An 18665-nucleotide genomic window follows, 5' to 3' on the forward strand; every position below is an offset into this window, starting at 1 on the left:
AGTTTAGGATGACTCATTGTTATTCTGTAGCAATCGAAAGGAGGGAAGAAAATACAACATTCATGGGCTACACTCTGAAGTTTCAGCCTTTTTAAAAACCATGAAGTAAATTATTCAGTCATTCTTATTAATTATGACAGGCCAGCATGACTTATTATGGATTATTACAATGTGGAAACACTGAAGGCTAGACATCTTAATACCAGCTGCAGTTCTCACACATCTCTGCCAGTTGTCAACAAACACCCACACGTTTACTCTCCAACCCTTTTTAGGCTGCATGTCAGGATGTTGTTACCACATTAAGAATCCCCACCACATTAGAAAACTTTGTACAGAATTTTCTTTTGAATTTTGTCATCCACCTATCTAATAATGTCTGTTACATATCTTCCTATAAAATAGTGACTACTAAATATACATAGTAATATCCTCTTAATCCTTATCCTCCTTTTAATTCAGATATCATAATTTTAAGACCATATTTAAAGGAGAAATCCATAATATGTAGTGCAATTAATCATAAAATGACCGTGATATTTCAACAGATACTAAGGAAACATGCCAAGTTGAAATACTGGCTTCTCGGCTAATGCCACAGTCACAGCCATGGTGCCCTCGCCCAAGCGGCAGGCCACGAGATATACGAGATCTTGCGATACCTTCACACCTGTGTTTACATGCTACCTGGAAGCAACTCAGAAAACAGAGAGATATCTGCTCAGAAATAGTGACTTGTTATGCATACAGTTGACTTTGTCCGAGGACATGGTGAAATGGCGTCATTTTGGGTCAAATTTTAATGTTGTGTCTTACGGACACTTGGATTACACCACACAAGTAGTATGGAGATATTTTGTGGGTTTTTTTTACATTTAAAACTGGTCAGCGTTCACTTCAATTGCACTGGATTTGGCTGCAACACCATTTTCCGCTGAAGCTCTCTCATTTTTGGGTGAACAATCGCTTTAATAATCTTTTAGTAGATGTTCAAAACAGTTAAACTGAGCAATAACTTCATTGAGTTTGGCAGGCAATGAGACAGGCAGTCACTGAACTCCAACGCCAGAGTGTTTATTGTCAGAGCAGTAGACTTTTGTTTTCAAGATAACAGGCTTAGCTTTACACTGACAGTTATAAACAGCTGAGCAGCTTACAGTATAGGACTTGTCATTGCTTTTTATTGGAAAATTACAATGTTGCACTTGTCTTGCTTGAGCTGCCTTCAAGTTGTGAAGGAGGCCACGGGGGGACATTAGCAGGTGCGTTAATGAGATATTGCAGGAATGCAAATAGTGACTGTTTTCATTATTGTTATCATAAAGAAAATAGTGTATTATCTGTTCAATCAAACTATTTGACATAGTGGACTGCTGATTAACTAAGCAGCCTCAGAGTCTGAGTCAGAGAAGAAGTTGCTCTGTAGTCTGGTGGTGTGGCAGCGGATACTTCTGTATCTCTTTCCAGACAGCAGAATGAATGTTTACGGAAACCACAATGTGTCATGTTGCCACCTCTTAGATTTTCCCAGCAAAAAAAAGGACTGGCAGCCTTCCGGTCGCACAGCACGACCATGATTACTTGCCACACATATACTCAAATAATGACAGACCAAAGCTGAAAAAGCACCACCCAATTACCTACAGCACCTTTAATGGGTCCACAAAAAGCACCTTTTGTAGTAAAAGGATAATACAGTGGCCTTGAAGTGTAGTGACTAATGCAAAGTGCTGATGAACGGAACAAAGGCCATCCACCCTGGAGTTACAACAGCTTTATTTAGCTCCTGTAATCCACCCGGGGAAGTGGAGAGACTGCGCTCCATTTGCTGAACCCACTGCCACAATTGGCCTCAAACCTCAAACTTTAAACCTGAAACGCTACATTTGATCTGGCCTCTCTCCTCCTCTAGTCTGTCATTCAACACCTTTGTGCTTCATGCTGCTGTGTATTGAGGTGTTGAAGTGTTATGTTAAGATGGAAGACCCCCCACTGAATACCACAGCATTTACCCACCCTGCACATTTGTAAGCACAGGAGCTGTAGGACACCACCTGTACATACAGTATTTAAGACTCAAATAAGAATAAAATAACATTTTCCTGAACAATAAACACTAAGTCTGGAATGTGGTTTAGTCAAGACATTTTCTTTCTATTATAGCATTCGCTGGGTGTGTAGGGTGGGATCAAAATAAAACCTCCCTGACACCTGCACTCTACTGTTTCAGAGGAAAAACAGCTGCAGGCAACACAATTGTTAAAATCATCACTTTAATCATCCCAGTGGTTATGCAACATCTTGAGTCATCTGCGCTTTCTGATTTCACATGTGCTTGGCTTTGCTGTTACCAGAGATCTCTGCATATTGAAGGATTTGAAAGGCTGAAATATCCATATGTAGAGACCAAGAAACATAGTACTGTAGGAGGTAATGGGCAAATGACTGGCCAGTGCGACTTACTAGTCCTCTTGCTGTTTCTTAGGAAAGATTTTGTATTTCACTTACAGCTGTGTTGTGTAAGTTCACATACTTCACAAGAACTACTTCAAAGTTTAGTTTTCAGAGATTAAAATGAACTAGTTCACTTGCATATCCTCTTTTTTATAAAGAACCTCTTCATACCCTGGACACTGGAGTCTATATAATGACGTCACACTAAATGGTATGTGAAATTTATGCTCTTTGTATTAATTTGAATGGCCAGTGTAACTTATATCCTCAGCTATTAACATTTTACAACAATTTGAGAACGTACTATAGCAGACAGCAAACGTGAACACCAACATATTGCTGAAATTGGCAACGAAATTCCAGTTTCACAATTCAAACTGAATGCATCATAATGCATGAAAACTGCAAGGAGTTGAAGAGAGAGACGAGATAGAGACAAGCACCCAAAAAAAAACACTCCACCAAATGAGATACCAGACATCTTGAAAAATGTATTTTATGTCTGCATCTTCCATGGGCTAACATGCTAAGAGCAGGCAGACTAATATGTTCATTCCACTACAAGTGGAACTTGATGTTCTCTGCAATAAGGTTGAAAAAATGTGGATATAGTGGTATCTGCATTATCCATTGGCCAAAATGAGTTTGAGTTTTTGGGACCATTGCTTTAACATCTTAAGTCTTAACAAACACTTTGTGAACTTACTTACCCAAAGCCCCACAACAACCCCAAACCACAACTTTAGGAGAGTTTAATGAGGTTTACAACAATCACGGAATCAGTGGGACAAGTTCTGTTGATTATGTCAGACTTGGTGACATAACTGTGATATAATCACATAAACACTTTGGCAACTTTTCTGTAATTCCCATCTCTAAGCCCTCATACAATAATTCCCCATAGAGAACAATATGGTTCCTGTGATTGTTGGCAGTAGCAAAGGGATTCCTGACTAGGATGTGTTATGACCTGTGACCCCTGAGCTGGCTGCACCTGGTGAACTCAGTCAGTGAGTATTTGGATGGAAAAAGGTGACCTTTATTCCCTTTCATGCATAGCGATATGTAAAAAAAAAAAAAGGAAAGAAAGAAAGAAAGAAAGAAAGAAAGAAAAAACATTTCCAAACATTATCATAAGGATGTCATAAATCTTTGCTCTCATGTTGGAATGCCTCTACAACAATAAAATGACAGGTTATGAAAAGCAGGTTCACCATCTAAAAACAGTGAGGTGAAAATTGTTGATAATTTCCATGTGTCTGGTATGAGAACCATGCATTGAAATCTAATCACCAACATGTTTTTGAGGTTTAGACTGAGACCCGTCATACATGTTTGCTCGCCTCTTGAACTTTGTCACCTCTGCCTGGTGTGTTCTTTGTGCATTACTACTGTTTGTTTTTCCACCGTCTTCTTCAGGACACAAGTGAGGCAGAGTGAGTGCTTGAATAGTAAAAGATGAATGTTCCAAAACAACCCAAAGGGGACATTAATTCCATTATGGATGAAATTCGTTCTTGTTCCCTATTTTATTGCTTTGAGATGAACGCCAAATGCCTGCTTTTGCTCTGCAGTGTGGAAATATCAAGCACATGCTCTCCTTGACTTTAATATTCAAGTCTTCCACTATCCAGGTTAACCACAATTAGATACAATCTCTTTTTCATGTGTGTCTGGTTATTAAAAATGTTAAAACATAAAAGTGGACACAAAAGAGCAGTCATGCAGGTTTCCATGGAGAGAGGGCACCCTGCATCCAATGAAGGTTCAGAATTCAGAACAGCTTTCCCTCACACTGTGCACACTCTTCATTTGAAATACGTGACCTAAATTCTGTCAGTAACTTTACTTTTTACCAATTTTGCTCACTGTCAAAAGTTTTCCAAGTTTCTGAAATCATCAGGTATACTTTGACATGTTTCATTGACATAGAGAAATTTAAAAAAAAATCATTGTTACAACCCAATTTCCCTGTTTTGAGTATGTGTATTTAAAAATCTCCCTCTTTTCTCTTGCTGTGCAACATTGCAATATTTGTAAGTAGTATCTTGAATTTGGCTGTAAACAACATACATTTTTCAAAACCAAATTGGATCTGGGGGTAACTAGCTAACACCTCCTGTGAAAAAAATGCACTTGACTGTTAGCTTTTGGGAGTAATAGCTGGCAAAGCAGAATTACAGGTGTGTGTGTGTGTGTGTGTGTGTGTGTGTGTGTGTGTGTGTGTGTGTGTGTGTGTGTGGATACTTCGGGCTGTAAATTTTATTTTTTTAAAATTCAAAGGTTCAGTTGAGGTTTTCCAACTGACCTTTAAATCTAAGGTATATTTAAAAACAAATGTTTGATACATACCAATACCCTGACTTCAAAAGTAGTTCCTAAATTATGTTTTTTTTTCCAATAACAATCTAATAAAATGCATTTCAACTTACAAAAACTGACATTACATCACAATAACACACTTCAAAAAAGGAAGATGTTTAAAGATCTGGCAGCAGCTGGAGAAACTGTTATTACACTTTATTCAACCTGGATAAGTGGATGAAAACTGGTGGATTATCAGTACAGTACTGATCTATATGAAAAATATAAATGTCGAAATAACTGTCAAAAGGAACATTACTAACAAAAAGTAGTCTGCCTTATCCAAAGTAAAAGAAGGGAAGGACTGTATGGGTGAAGTCTGTGGTACTGGGACATAGTAGCTCACCAAACTCTGACTGTCACCAGGTGGCAAAGAGAGGATGCACCAGGATTTCCATCTGTGTGGATGTTTAGGTGAGCAGACTCACCAACAAGCTTACAGTTAGTTAAAATTAGTTGCACTGGGAAGTACCCAGTTCAACTCACCTGTAATAATAAGCAGCATTTTAGGACATTTAGGCATTTAAAAACTGTCTATGTGTGCTACTTGTTAACACCAAAAAACTGAAAACAATTTGAACATCTGATGTGATGTTGAAATACCATGCAAGGACATTTTATCCTCCTTTTGGTTCCCAGATGTTGAGATTAATATTTTCACCACTACTCCAGGAGAAAATACAGACTCAGCATAGTGTAATTGAAATGATATTAGGCAGCTGTGCTTGCAATTTGTTGTTTCTGTTTTGACAATTCACCCATTAAATACAGCAAACATTGTTTTAGTCTTCATATAACACTTGAATGTCCGATACAGACAACAGCAGAAAAGAAAGACCCAGACACTATTAGTGTGCTATTCATTAACCGGACTGGCAGCAGATGAGAGAGCATAGGGAGACTGAAGGAAGAAGCAATGGCTTTTAATTTCCTGAAGGGAGCACGCCCTGCTACTCCTCTACAGCTTCTGTTTATCCGACGGCCTGTAATTCCTTCTGGCCTCGGCCTTGTGTTGAGTTACAGACACAGCTTCAAACACACAGCATCTCTGCCACAGCAAAGGCTGTTTGTGCCCATACAGTATACCTCTACTATCAGTACCAGTATGACTCAACTGCACATTAACATCCGTGTAGAATCACAGGCTCTAATAGCCATAATATCCAGGGCACCAGCTGTGGAGTTTTAACAGCACAAATTCAAACAGTTATACTGTACACTCATGGGCACAGCCACCACCAAATATGTGTAAAAAAAAAAAAAAAAAAAAAAAACAACCAAGAGAATCCAATCAGCCCAACATAAAAGCATGAGACTAACATTTACCCTTAGCTATGCAGAAATACCATTTCAGATGTTTGCTTTTTCTGACACCAGTTGCTTTTAATTCAGCAAAGCATTTAAATGAGTTGCATTTTTAGACATGCTAAACAATTTTGTACAGTGTCATGGTCCTCAGTACTGACTTCATTTAGACCTTTTTCCATTGTAAAAAAGATGCTTTGATTAAGTGTGACTTAAAGTTGAAAAACAAATCCAAGGGATGGGCTAGCGTAATATTATTGAACTGCTCATATCTTGCTTTTATCGGCTCATTTTGGTATTGGACTCATGGAGTCATCTACAAATCTGAGATGTGAGCAGTTACTCAGTGCTGTGGCATGAACACAGACAGCTCTAAAGTTGGCCTCAGGACACAGAATTTGCCCTGAAAATGGACATGATGTCTTCTGTTTGAACACTCACAGCAATGAATGACTACCAAGAGGAAGTCAAGTATTCTCTGTGTTGTTGACCGCAAACGGTCCACCCCCACTCTCCGCACTAGGGTGTGAAATATTAGAGATAGCTGTGGAAGACAGATTTCCACACTGACACTAGACTTCCCTACAGGCCACCATTGCGTGAGAGACAGAGACGTAAACAGTTGAAATACAGACACCTGTGTTTCGTTTATGTTGATGTGCTATGCCTATAATGCGTGGATGAAACTTGATATTAGCTGAGATTTATTTGACTGGACATGTTATGATGGTGCAATTTGGCTTGCAATAAGGCTTACATGGTAAGTAGATAATGAAAGTCAGGAATAACCAAGTCAGTCTCTGGGCTTAAACAGCAAGAAACTCTTTGTAATGCTTCCCTATTTTACCACTGTTTTTTAATGTTGAACTACCGGCACCACACCATTGCTCTGAAGGCCAAATATTCAAAAAAAATTTCCATTGGACCGAAAGCCTATTTGTATGACCGTCCGTTCTCCTGAAAAGAAACACTGCTTTGAAACCCTGCAGTAAGACACTAACTCTCATACCTGAGGGCAGTGTGTATTTTCGGAGCAATGTACATTTGTTTTTGGAATAATGGGCTATCAGAACCATGGGCAGTCCCTGAATTACTGAGGGTTTTCCCTGCAGAACTGTGCAGGAAAATATCTGTATTTTACCTACTGTACTGTCATACAATTGTATACAATTCTTGTTGTAGCAGCCAGGTATTTAATTTGTGTTTAAGTATAATATTTCTTCACTGTGCTCAGAAAAATATTGTATCGCTAATAAAAACAAAAACAAACAAACAAACAAAAAAAACTGTGTTACAGGGTGCAGACACTAAGAAAATAATGCATTATGATATTAGGGCTGTGCAATTAATTGAATATTAGTCACAATCATGATTTGGCTTCCCACAATTAAATGAACATGACTGACTGCTATAAGCCAGCCATTAGGGGGGATCGTAATGTTTTGGCTTCACTTTTGAGGCACCAATGATGCTCTATAACTATTCTGAACCATCTCTGGGGAAGCTGCAGCCGCAGTTGGTCTCCTGAGATTATTTGTCAAGTCAAGTTTCTGTAAGTGGCTTTCTTTACACAGAAAATGGACTTGCATGTAGATTGACATATCACTGTTTCCGCACATAAAGTACACTTTCTCTCCCATGCTTGAAATGCTGCCTTTTCAGACATTCAACAAGAGATAAACGTTTGACTTGAGTCCATTTGACCCTCAGAACAAGAGTTCCTCTGGCAAAACTGTGCCAGGAAAGAACAAACCAAGAAGAAACAGAGAGACGGGCAAACCTCCAGTCTCGAACTCTTGCCGATGCTATGACAAGGTTTGCAGGAGTGACTAATGTGAGCTACAGTGCCAGGTCAGACCCCAGTTTCCACTCAGGTTGCAAAAGCCTCCTTTTGGCCTGTGCCAGGCTGTGTGACAGTTGGAAATGGGGAAAGTCGATGAGGAAAAAAACTCCCTCTCGATGAGGCCGACTGACATATGGATGCCAATATGTCACTGGGCATCACAGTGGGAAAAACACTGAGCTGAGACATGCTTTTATGGAGCCATCAAGTCAAGACACTATCTATGCCAGGGATTATGAACAAGCGGCCAGGCTGAATTGTTACTGGTGAAAGTATTGCAATATTTACACGTGGAGTATCAGAAACTCGATGTATGTAGCGAAAACCCTGAAAAAATGCTGTATTAAGTTTCTGATAATGCAAACCAAACATTTCCTATACTGCTGCAGCTTCACAGCAAAAGCATTTAACTGGCGAAACATGAGTTGACTTTTATTATGAAGTATTCATAAATCCTATGTCTCTGTCAGTGAACTTATCTTACAAATAATACACAGAGCAGTGGAACAAAAAGGAGTGGCCACAGTGAGCTCTTGGATGAAGAGAGACAGGTGCATCTTACAGACTCATGGCATGTGCAGCGTAAAATCAGGTCACTACTGCTGACTTCTGTATAAAAGCAGAAGCATTAAACCACAACTGCTGTTGCCTCCAGTCACTACAGGTGTCACATGCACAATAACAGTGCAAGTATATAACACCATATAAGCTGATTAATGTATCCTGACAAATAGGACTGCATGCTGTAATTATATTACTGAAATTACAGATTTTAACCATCACTCCTCAGTGAATTGCCTCCTTGGAAGAGGTCTGAGAGCAATTTCTAGTTACGCATCTTGTTATATGTAAGAACAAAAAATATTTACCAGTAATAGATAATTAGGCCTAAATAAATGTAATTTCTTTAATCTGGTTGCAACAGTGGCTGTTTCTAAAAAGTCCTAATCATTTTATTCTATTACACACTTGAAATTTTGGTATGATTACAGTATGAATTCTTCAGTTATGGCTGTAAAAATGTGTTTTGCAAGGTCACTGTGACCTTTGACTACCAAAATATAATCAGTTCACTCCTGACTCCAAGTGGAATTTTGTGCCACATTTGAATTAATTCCCTTTAGGCATTCCTGAAATGTTGCAGTCATTCCAAGACATTTGTGCCAGATGTAATGAAATTCCTTCAAGTTGTTTGATATCGTGTTCACAAGAATGGGGCAGACCTGAGGTCGCAGTGACTTTGATCTTTAACCACCAAAATCAGTTCATGCTTGAATCCAAGTAGACACTTGTGCCAGATTTGAAGAAATTCGCTCAAGGCGTTCTTGAGACAACCTGTAAACATAATGCCTCTGACCACAGCTGTTGCCGGACCTGGGATGGAAAGTCTCTGGAAAAACTTACACTTTAAGTAATGTGAGGTTGAGTGTGTTCGAAGCAAAAGAAGTGGTGAATATACTTAATTAGACACATCTGTTTCCCAAAGTATTACAATATTCATACAAAATGAAATGATCAGTGTATTTGTTAGACATTTTTTCTGATGGAACTGCATTTACAAACACGTGCAATCACACATGCGTGTACAGATACACACAAACACTAATCCTCTCAGCTACTGGCTTGTGATCTTGCACAGGTATGGTATCCCTTTGATAGTGAAGGTCAGGTCTGGTACGACACATATCTAATGGCAGATCTGTGTTTACCGGCAACATTCCTTCAGCAAAAAGCTCCACTTACGAACCTCCGCTGTGATTGACCTCTGAAATATTCAGGTCCAAGTCTTGCAGAGCAGAGCTACTCAGAGGAAGGCATTCTGCTCACATTACTGGGTCAGTGGCATTGCTTTACTGGGCAGCCCACCTGGGACACTTTCAAGCATGAGCGGGAAATACTTCTTAAAGGTTACAAGGAGTTGGTTGCTCTGTATCTCCTATCAGGTTACAGGTGATGGATATAAAAGTTGAATAGATTTGAACATAAAAACTAGATTTGTCATATGATAATATCTTGGCTGTCTGAAAAAATGCTAATAAAATAAAAGTTTTTCCTGACTTTCTTCATGACAACAGCTTTCTTTTTTTCATTCCTGTGACTGTAGCTTCCACAGGGGCGATGAGAAACGTGAGGGCGCGGTGTTGGGTTCCCTCCAGACCCATTTTGTGTCCTCGATCGGTGGCGCGAGACAAAAGGACCACAGAAACCAGAGCTCGAGGTAGTGCTGCACTTTCGCCGTGAGTCAGGAGGGGTAGAAGAATGGAGTCCTTTCTCTGTCCGGCCTGCCTGGCTGTACTGTACACCTTGGAGAAGCACTCAGCACCGAGGAGAGATGGGTTGCTTTGATAATGGACACACACATACACACACACAGGATCCCCTCTGCTTGCCAGAGCCTGAGAGAGGCATTTTGTGTTGGTGTGAATTCACCCGCTCGCTGAGTCACTGCAGTCACATTTGTGTGTTGGAAACACAAAGTGTGAGAGGGGAAAAAAGCATTGTCCTCGTCTCATCTGACACCGAAGCCTTCTGGGGAGAAAAAAACAGACTGTTCATCACTGCTTTTTGTTGTTTTTTAGCGTGAGTGAGAGTCCTGGCACAAACACTGCACTCGGAGTCCATGTAGCTATTGAGAGCTGCCTCATTCCTGTCCTCTCTTTTCACACACAAACACATACAGTACAATGGAAGCGCTGAGATGCTTTGAGAGAGAAACTGGCACATGTATTGTACTCAAAACCCAGAAGAAAGTTCTGCAGAGCATCGTGATGATCCCATGAGGACTGCACGCTCTAAACAATGGCTCCTGCATCAAAGAAGCTTGTACCACAAATCAGTCAAAACAAAAATGAGAAATTGAATCACAAGTCCCCAGCCAGGTGGGCAAAAGCCAAGTGCTCAGTCAAAAAGAAAAACAGAGAATCCCCTTGAGGAGCTGCCTTGGAGGACGGCAGTATGACTCAGGTCTGTCGGAGACACCCAAACGGAGTTGATAGACATCTTATCTTTCAGGGCCTTGTCTAGCAAGACTGTTGTCGAGTTTTACATTTTCACCAAACACACCTGCCCACATTCCTGTTTTTGTCGACTTTAACATAAAAGAGATGGAAGTTGAAGAATGCCTGGATCAGGAGAGCCATATGTGAAGGCAGAAGTGAACTGCTTACATAACTGGGAATGTGAGGAATGCTCAAATATCAAACTGGATTTATGTCTACCTGTTGAAAGAACACACAAGTAAAGAACAAAGGGGTTCTTATCTAATCATCTTTTGCTCACTTTTGTATCACTTACTAAAAGGCCATTGCCAGATACATTCTTGCTCGTTTTGAAGCCAGTGTACTGCAAACACCTAAGAGCTTTATTCGCTATATTGAAAAGGAAAGTCAGTAAAAGAAATTGATTTGGCTACTGCTTAAAGAATTGGTTGATTAAGTTTTTTGTCATCAACTAATCGATTACTTGTTAACAATTTTCATCACTGATTTGTCATTTATGTTACTTAAAGAAACAGTTCAACTCCAAAATCTAAAAATGCGTATTTTTCCCCTGGCCTGTAGTGCTGTTTATGCATTTAGATCTTTTTGGTATGAGTTGCAAAGTTTATGAGTTATTTGCCATAAAGATGCCTGTCTTCTCTCCAATATAAAAGGACTAAATGAAGGTCACTATAAAGGGGTGCCACACACATTTTTGCAACCTTTTTCTCAGGTCAAAAAAACCCAAAACCCTGATTTACTATCATTAATGACTAAAAAACAAGAAAATATTCGCATTTTGAGAGCTAGAAACATTACATTTTTGTCATTTAGGTCTGTATGAGGTGAATTATGGATGCAATATATTAAACAAAAACACAACGCTGTCTCCACATCAATGCCATCAAGATCAGTTCCCTTAATGTAAACTTTAGCTCCTTGGTAAACAAAGTCTTCCTCATTCTGTCTTCACATATGATGCTGAACGCTGGTATAGTTATGATCTGAGTCAGAACAGTGTAAGAGGAGTAGAAGGCATCATGAAACCCAGTTAAGCTCCTTAGAGCCAGTTTCCTATTTTGTCTCACACACAATATTCCATTTATATTACACTGCAGATAATAGCATCTGTTAGATGCCTCAAATTGTAATTCCAGGCCTAGTCAATTGACTGTAATGTTTATTTAAATTCAGTCTTCCAACTGTAATATATGGAAAATGTTGGCCTTTTGTATTAACCTTGGTTTGAGAAAACCCAAATCAAAGTGAAAAACTCTAATCTAATGGATTATTCAGGCTTTAAATTAATAGAAAATAGAACATTTAAAGGGGTGTGTAGCCTTAATATCTACTTTATGGCCTGGTTACCACAGACTCTCAGCGGTTTTTAGCATCAAGTTAATGCTGAGCCTCAGTGCTGAATCTTTTATTCAGCGTCTCTCATAAAACTCATGTCAGACTGGACCATGCTGGACCAACCCTACATACTGTTCTCCGTTGATATGTTTATGTTAGCTTTAACGTCACAATAAAAACAGACGTTCAGAAAGCCACACTAGTGCAGACAGAGGACTTTCACACAGCGATAAAGTCTGTTTTCCTGCAGATTTCCTAAAGCTTGTGATTACTGAGCTAATTACTAACATTCCTTGGAGAACTTACAGGCTACTGCTCAGAAAGTGGCAGCTTACGAGAACAGTGGGCTCCTTATACAGTACTGTAGCCAGACATATGCACACAGACAATATGCTGTTCTGTCTTATAAGACGTCCTTTAATGAACCATGTATGGTTTATAAAAGAAAGAATGCAGAAGACAGAAACTCATTTCAGGAGTCCCGAAAGCGCTATGCACGTTTAAAGCTGCATAAAGCAAGATTTTTTTTGTAAAAATGCACCTGTTGTAGCCCAAATCACAGTGTGAGGTTCCATAAGAAAACAGTCACTCTTTCCCCAAAGTTCTTCTGCCATGTTTGTGCTTGACCCCCATCATGCTTCAGTTTGGCATGACGGGGGTTGAAAAATAAATAGCATTTCTACACTGAAATGTCTTAAAACAATAGACAAGTTTTGCTGAATTGGTAGTTAATAATAATCAAAGTCAGAGAAATGTGTGATTTATCCAAGGTAATGGAGCTTTTCCTGCTAGCCGTTACTTGTTATAACTTTCAAGAAAACATGGGATAAATGGGATATGTCAAAGAGTGAGGAAGGAAGTCAGTGAATGCAACTAAACATAACGTGAATAAAACTTTAATTTTGGAACAATTTGTGACGTACAGTGTACATACATAAATAAATGTTCTGTATTACCTCTTGTTGCAGACTGGAGAAGTTAGATGTTGCAGCCGTAAATTTCCTAATAGGATCCTGATGCTAGTAAAATTGTTTTAGCCTCACTGAGCTTAGAAAAATAAAGACAATTTAAAGGGACACTATTCTATAAACATTATCCATAGCATTATAAACCAGCAAACTAATCCCAGATTTAGATGTCACCAGTTTTCACTAGGATAGAGCTTCTTTTATTGGAAGTATATTGCTCTTGATAACCAGTAATATCCAAAACTAACTGCTCCTAAAATTACACAGAAGAATCACTGTGGACAATGAACTTGTGGGCTTTTCTAACTTCAACCATCACAGTTTTCTGAATAATGGCATACCAATGAAGACTGCACAAAATATAGTCATTCAGTTTTGGGGTTTGGGAGATATAAATGATTATGACAGAAAAATGCAACCACTGTAAAAACATTACCTAATTGTCTTCATCAAGCATGAATATAGGACCAGATTAGATTTCCCATCTGTTGAGACTTTTGCAGTTTATGTTATGTGATCTGAGTTTGTGGTAAAAACCTCTGCAATACTGTTACAGTACTACACAATCAAAACACTGGCTGCTTCCCATTCACAGGCGACAGACATTGTGACCTAATTCACGAGCGTCGGGTTGGCAGACTCTGAAAATGACAGGGTAACATCAGTACAAACCTACGATGGGTTGTAATGTTACAATCCTGACCAGTGTCTTTCATCTACTGTACACTTTGGTGTTTGTGTCATCAAACAGCTCTGGAGTAGAAAAAAAAATCTGACCTTTCTTTTAAAGACCCACTAAACTGTTTCAGCTGTAATCTGCTGGAGTGGGACTCCCCTCATAATTACATAGAGGCTCCAAGATTTTATGGCCATGTGACAGAGGACAGGTAAGTCTGTTGGGGCATGAAGAGCTACTTTTGGAATTTAAGCTTAATGGTAGGAAGTGATATGAGAACGCTCCCCAAAACAGTAAATTGACAACAAATTGAAACAAAAGCGGAGGTTCCAAGTAAAGCATTGGGAGAAGATCCTCCCCTGGGTGGCTCCAAACAGTTTCAGGGGAGGCCCAATGAATGGTAGAGGGAAAATTGTACACAAGTTTTTATATTATTCATCAAATGGAGATCACATAGAAGGACATAAAAGTGCGTGATCTGGGCATAGACATAAAATAGTTTGGGAGAATTTTACTGTTTTGAGTAAGAAACTAATAAATGATAAATAAATGATTGGCAGTGTCTGACTCCATCTAACTGTCAACTAATCTAAAAATTGGCAAAGAGGTGGAGCGTCAGCAGAACTGAGCTTGGCCAAATGAAGCGGCTACCTAGCTAGCCACCCATGAATGCACCCACCTGTCACTCAAAATGGTCACGTCCTAACAGTAATTATGCATAACTTTAAGCCTTACATAAAATTCACCCCTCGTATAGTTGTCACTAACAGGGAAATTATCTAAAAAGACCAAAAACGTTTTTCTACCAGGCTGTAAAGTGTGACATTTTAATATGGGGACCGACTCACTTTTGAAGCCAGCCTCAAGTGGCTGTTTAAGGAATTGCAGTTTTTGACATTGGCATGCCTGAAGGTTGTCACTTGCTTTTTCAGGGTAAATCTGTGAATATACTAAGTTATAAGGTTATTTATCCAACAAAGATGCAACAAAATCCTTTTTTTCTTCTTCTCATTTTATGACATTTTGTGCATTAATTCAAATCAGGAAACTAACTGAAAAAAACTATCTTTATTGCAGCCCTAGACATAGTATTTTTTCATTATCCTAAGTCAGTAGGCTGGTGTGCTCCCATAGCTCAGTTGGCAGAGCATTCGCCCCATGTACTGAGGCTGTTGATCCTCTGCAGTGGTTGCTGGTTTGATTCCTGCCTGTGACCCACTTGCTGCATGTCATTCCCCCTCTCTCTACCCCCTTTCCTGTCATATCTTCAGCTGTAACTATCCAAATAAAGGCAAAAGCCCATAAAAAATAATCTCTCTAAGTCAGTAGGCTTACAAAGCATTCATATCTGTCATCTAAGAATTTACTAGTTCTGTAGATTTGTATTTTTGAGTGTTAGTGTAATTTTTCTGCATTAATTCCAATGAGTGGACCAAAACACTCTATTTTTATCACTAAAGCTCCTGTAATTACATCGTTTTACATTGGAAGCGTTCTGCTCACTTAGAAACCATGTATTTATGGTGTTATCTACATGGCAATTTAGGAATTAAAGAGTTTTAGGATGCTGACCACAAAAAGGCAGAGAATTGCTCTTATTTTTCCATCACCTCAAAGCATGCGTGAGGCTGTTGCTTTAAGACAGCGACCAAAGAGTACACAGTGGGCTTAAATGTGCTGGCTAGTCAGCATCCTCACTAATGAAGCCATTTAAAGCACACAGCCTGATGAGGGTTAAGCCTGGTGTAACCATCATGTCTGTAAACTTGTCCAAAGAAATTAGACTCAAATGTGTCTGTAGGCTTAACAAGGCCAAGGAATTAGATGTAATCTACCACAGAGATCTTGGTTTGTGATTATCAGTGTGGAAATGATCCATTTAAATCTGTAGCTGGGTTGTTCGTGTAAGGGTTCATCCAGAGCTGAGCGGGTTGTGTTGAGTGGAGTGGGTGGTTTCAGTGAACCACAAATGAAGCTTGATAGGGTTTGTAAAGCTAAAAACAAAACAGCTGTTGGCCAGAGGTGTGTGGTCCCAGCCTCCAAACAAACATGAGAGACGGGAGGTAGACTAACTGAACTACTAACTACTACCTCCAAACTGTCTGTATGCATTTTAAATTGTTGTATTAATTAATGTTTTCACATTCACATCTCACACTGAAATCACTTTAAGAGCCACATTACTGTTAAACATTTGATGTTGAATAGGAAATTTGGCATTCCCAGTTGGAAGATGATGTAAATCGCCCAAAACACATTGCCAAGGTATTTTTTGACTAAATAGTTGTGGACTCCCAGAGATGAACTGCCCACTGGGAAGCTCCCCTGAAAACAACAAGCCTATACCTTTAAGGCAGGATGCAAAAATTACTTGTCTGTCCACCAGCCAAACGGTTAGTCAGTGTTCTAATTTTACCACTGATTTTTGGTAATAGGAATGGTAAAGTGACAAAAGCCAACTGGCAGTTGGTAAAACGGTGTCACTTCTGCACAACATACAGTGTCAGTTCTTCTCAATAAAGTCTGGACTTCACTGAAGGTCATTTCAATCAGGAGAGACTAAGAATAAAAGGAAATAGTTTATTGACATGAATATCAGATATGAAACATAAAGGTCTTTGGCGGTTAGACACACGGAGAGTACATTATGCACAAATATAAATGGGGGTGATGAAGCGGTAGTGAAGAAAACCCCCGGGGTCTAGACACTGGTGGTGGTGGTGATGAGGTGGCGCAGAGACTGGAGAGGTGAAGTGGCTCCGAACTCCTGCTGCCTGGACCTGAAGACTGGAGGAGAGGGCGTAGGGGAGGATCGAGGTGGACGCCTTCTGGCTGCCTGGGTCCGATGACTGGAGGAGAGCCGCACTGCTGTCTGAATGACAACTGATGGAGCAAAGACAGAGGTGATTTAAAGTTTGGCGGTGGCAAATTGACTGGCTAACGAGACAGTCACAAAATCTGATTGGATAGTAACGAGCAAGGTGAACACCCACAGTCAGCTGATTAGAGGGAACAGGAGGAGTGAGACAGAGTAAAGGAAAGTTGTGAATGAAGGCAGCGTAAAAGAAAGTCTTCCTGATTGAACTTACGCTGAGCTTCATTTTGTCAGTTTTTTGTGCCAGTTTCTAAGACAACTGTTCTGATCTGTCGTTTACATAGCTAACATTTTTTGACCAGTCACTATACACTTACATCAGTCAAGGTTCCTCTTGTGCAGGGAGACTACCTACTCTGAGTCCTCCTGCACAACAGAGGTTGCACTTCTGAATCAAGTGTTTTAGTTATACTTCTTATTTAACTCTTTATACCCAGCAAACTATGACCTGCAGGTAATCATACAAACACAAATCAATTGTATCTTAAGAAAAATGTAAGATTCTTGGTGTACCTACTTTTGACTTTCAATAAATCTGTGAGACAAAGGTTGCATCTTCCTGTTTTTTTAGTTGAAGGGCACAATACAGGAATTGTCTCAAAGCATAAAACTTACTCTCTTTACAGACAGTTCAAGTCCTTCAAAAAAGCCTAAAAGATACCAATTTGGGGTAATAACTTAAATCTGTGTTAACCTCAGTGTACTTCCTGTCCTCCTGATACTTTACACAAGTAAGTGGATGATATCAGTTTGAGCCACCATTCTTTGCAAATGAATCCCAAAAAGCTCAAAAACATCACACCCCTGGAAAGAGTTAAAGAGATATTCCGCTTGTTTGACATGTTTCTGTCTGCACACGACACCACTGTGCGTCAGTCAACACTGCCCTCTGAGCAGGGTCACCACGCTACATCAGCTTCTACTTATCTCCACTTCCACTGACATGCTCTGCTGTCGTCTTTCTGTGTGCTTCACTGGACAGAGACAACGGCCCTGCAGTGGATGGATGAAGTTTATGTCTTTCATCTTAATACAGATGAAAATTTATCAGATGCCAGTGCTGTCATTAATTGTTATGGGCTTTTTAGTGGAACACAAAATGTTCAGGGTATAAAATCAGCACTAGCCAAATGCTGGTAAAATATGCAAGAGGCTGTTAGATTTATGTCACTCACCAGTTCAGAAGTAAACATGACACACATATGGTATTACATTTAGTGGTGGGATGAAAGCATCATACATACATGCTGCATCGTTAGCTCTGAGGAAAGACATGGCTGTCCAGCCTGCAGAGCTGGCACAGAGTTTTAGAGGTAAACAGAATGAGCAAAGAGTGATTTTCTTCACCACAGCTGTGTTTTAAGTTGTGTAATGCTGCGGTGTGCATCACGCAGCTGCGCTTGTTTGTTACAGCTGATTGCTGCTCAGCTCCTCACATCTGAATGTCTCTGGGTGATGGTAAAAAGTATTCACAATTAGTGTTGTCAATCAATTAAAATATTTAATTGCAATTAATCGCATGACTGTCTGTAGTTAATCATGATCAATGACAAGTTAATCACATATTTTATTTGTTCAAAATGTACCTTAAAGGGATATTTTTCAAGTGTTTAAAGTGTAATTCAAATGTAACTTAGATTACTACATTTCCCCAAAACAATAACAAAATATTGCCCAGAAACCCTCAAATGACAAACCCAAGTCCATCAGGCACACATGAGCATACTGACCTGTTCAATTTAAAACTTTCTAAAAACCTCAACAGAAAAGTCAATTGAATCTTCTATGGAACTGCAGGCTTCAGATTTAAAATTCCAACACCACAAAACAAGCAGCATTTTAGGAA

Source organism: Lutjanus erythropterus, chromosome 15 (assembly GCF_056507025.1).
Source record: "Lutjanus erythropterus isolate fLutEry1 chromosome 15, fLutEry1.hap2, whole genome shotgun sequence".
In the NCBI taxonomy this organism is placed as follows: Eukaryota; Metazoa; Chordata; class Actinopteri; order Lutjaniformes; family Lutjanidae; genus Lutjanus; species Lutjanus erythropterus.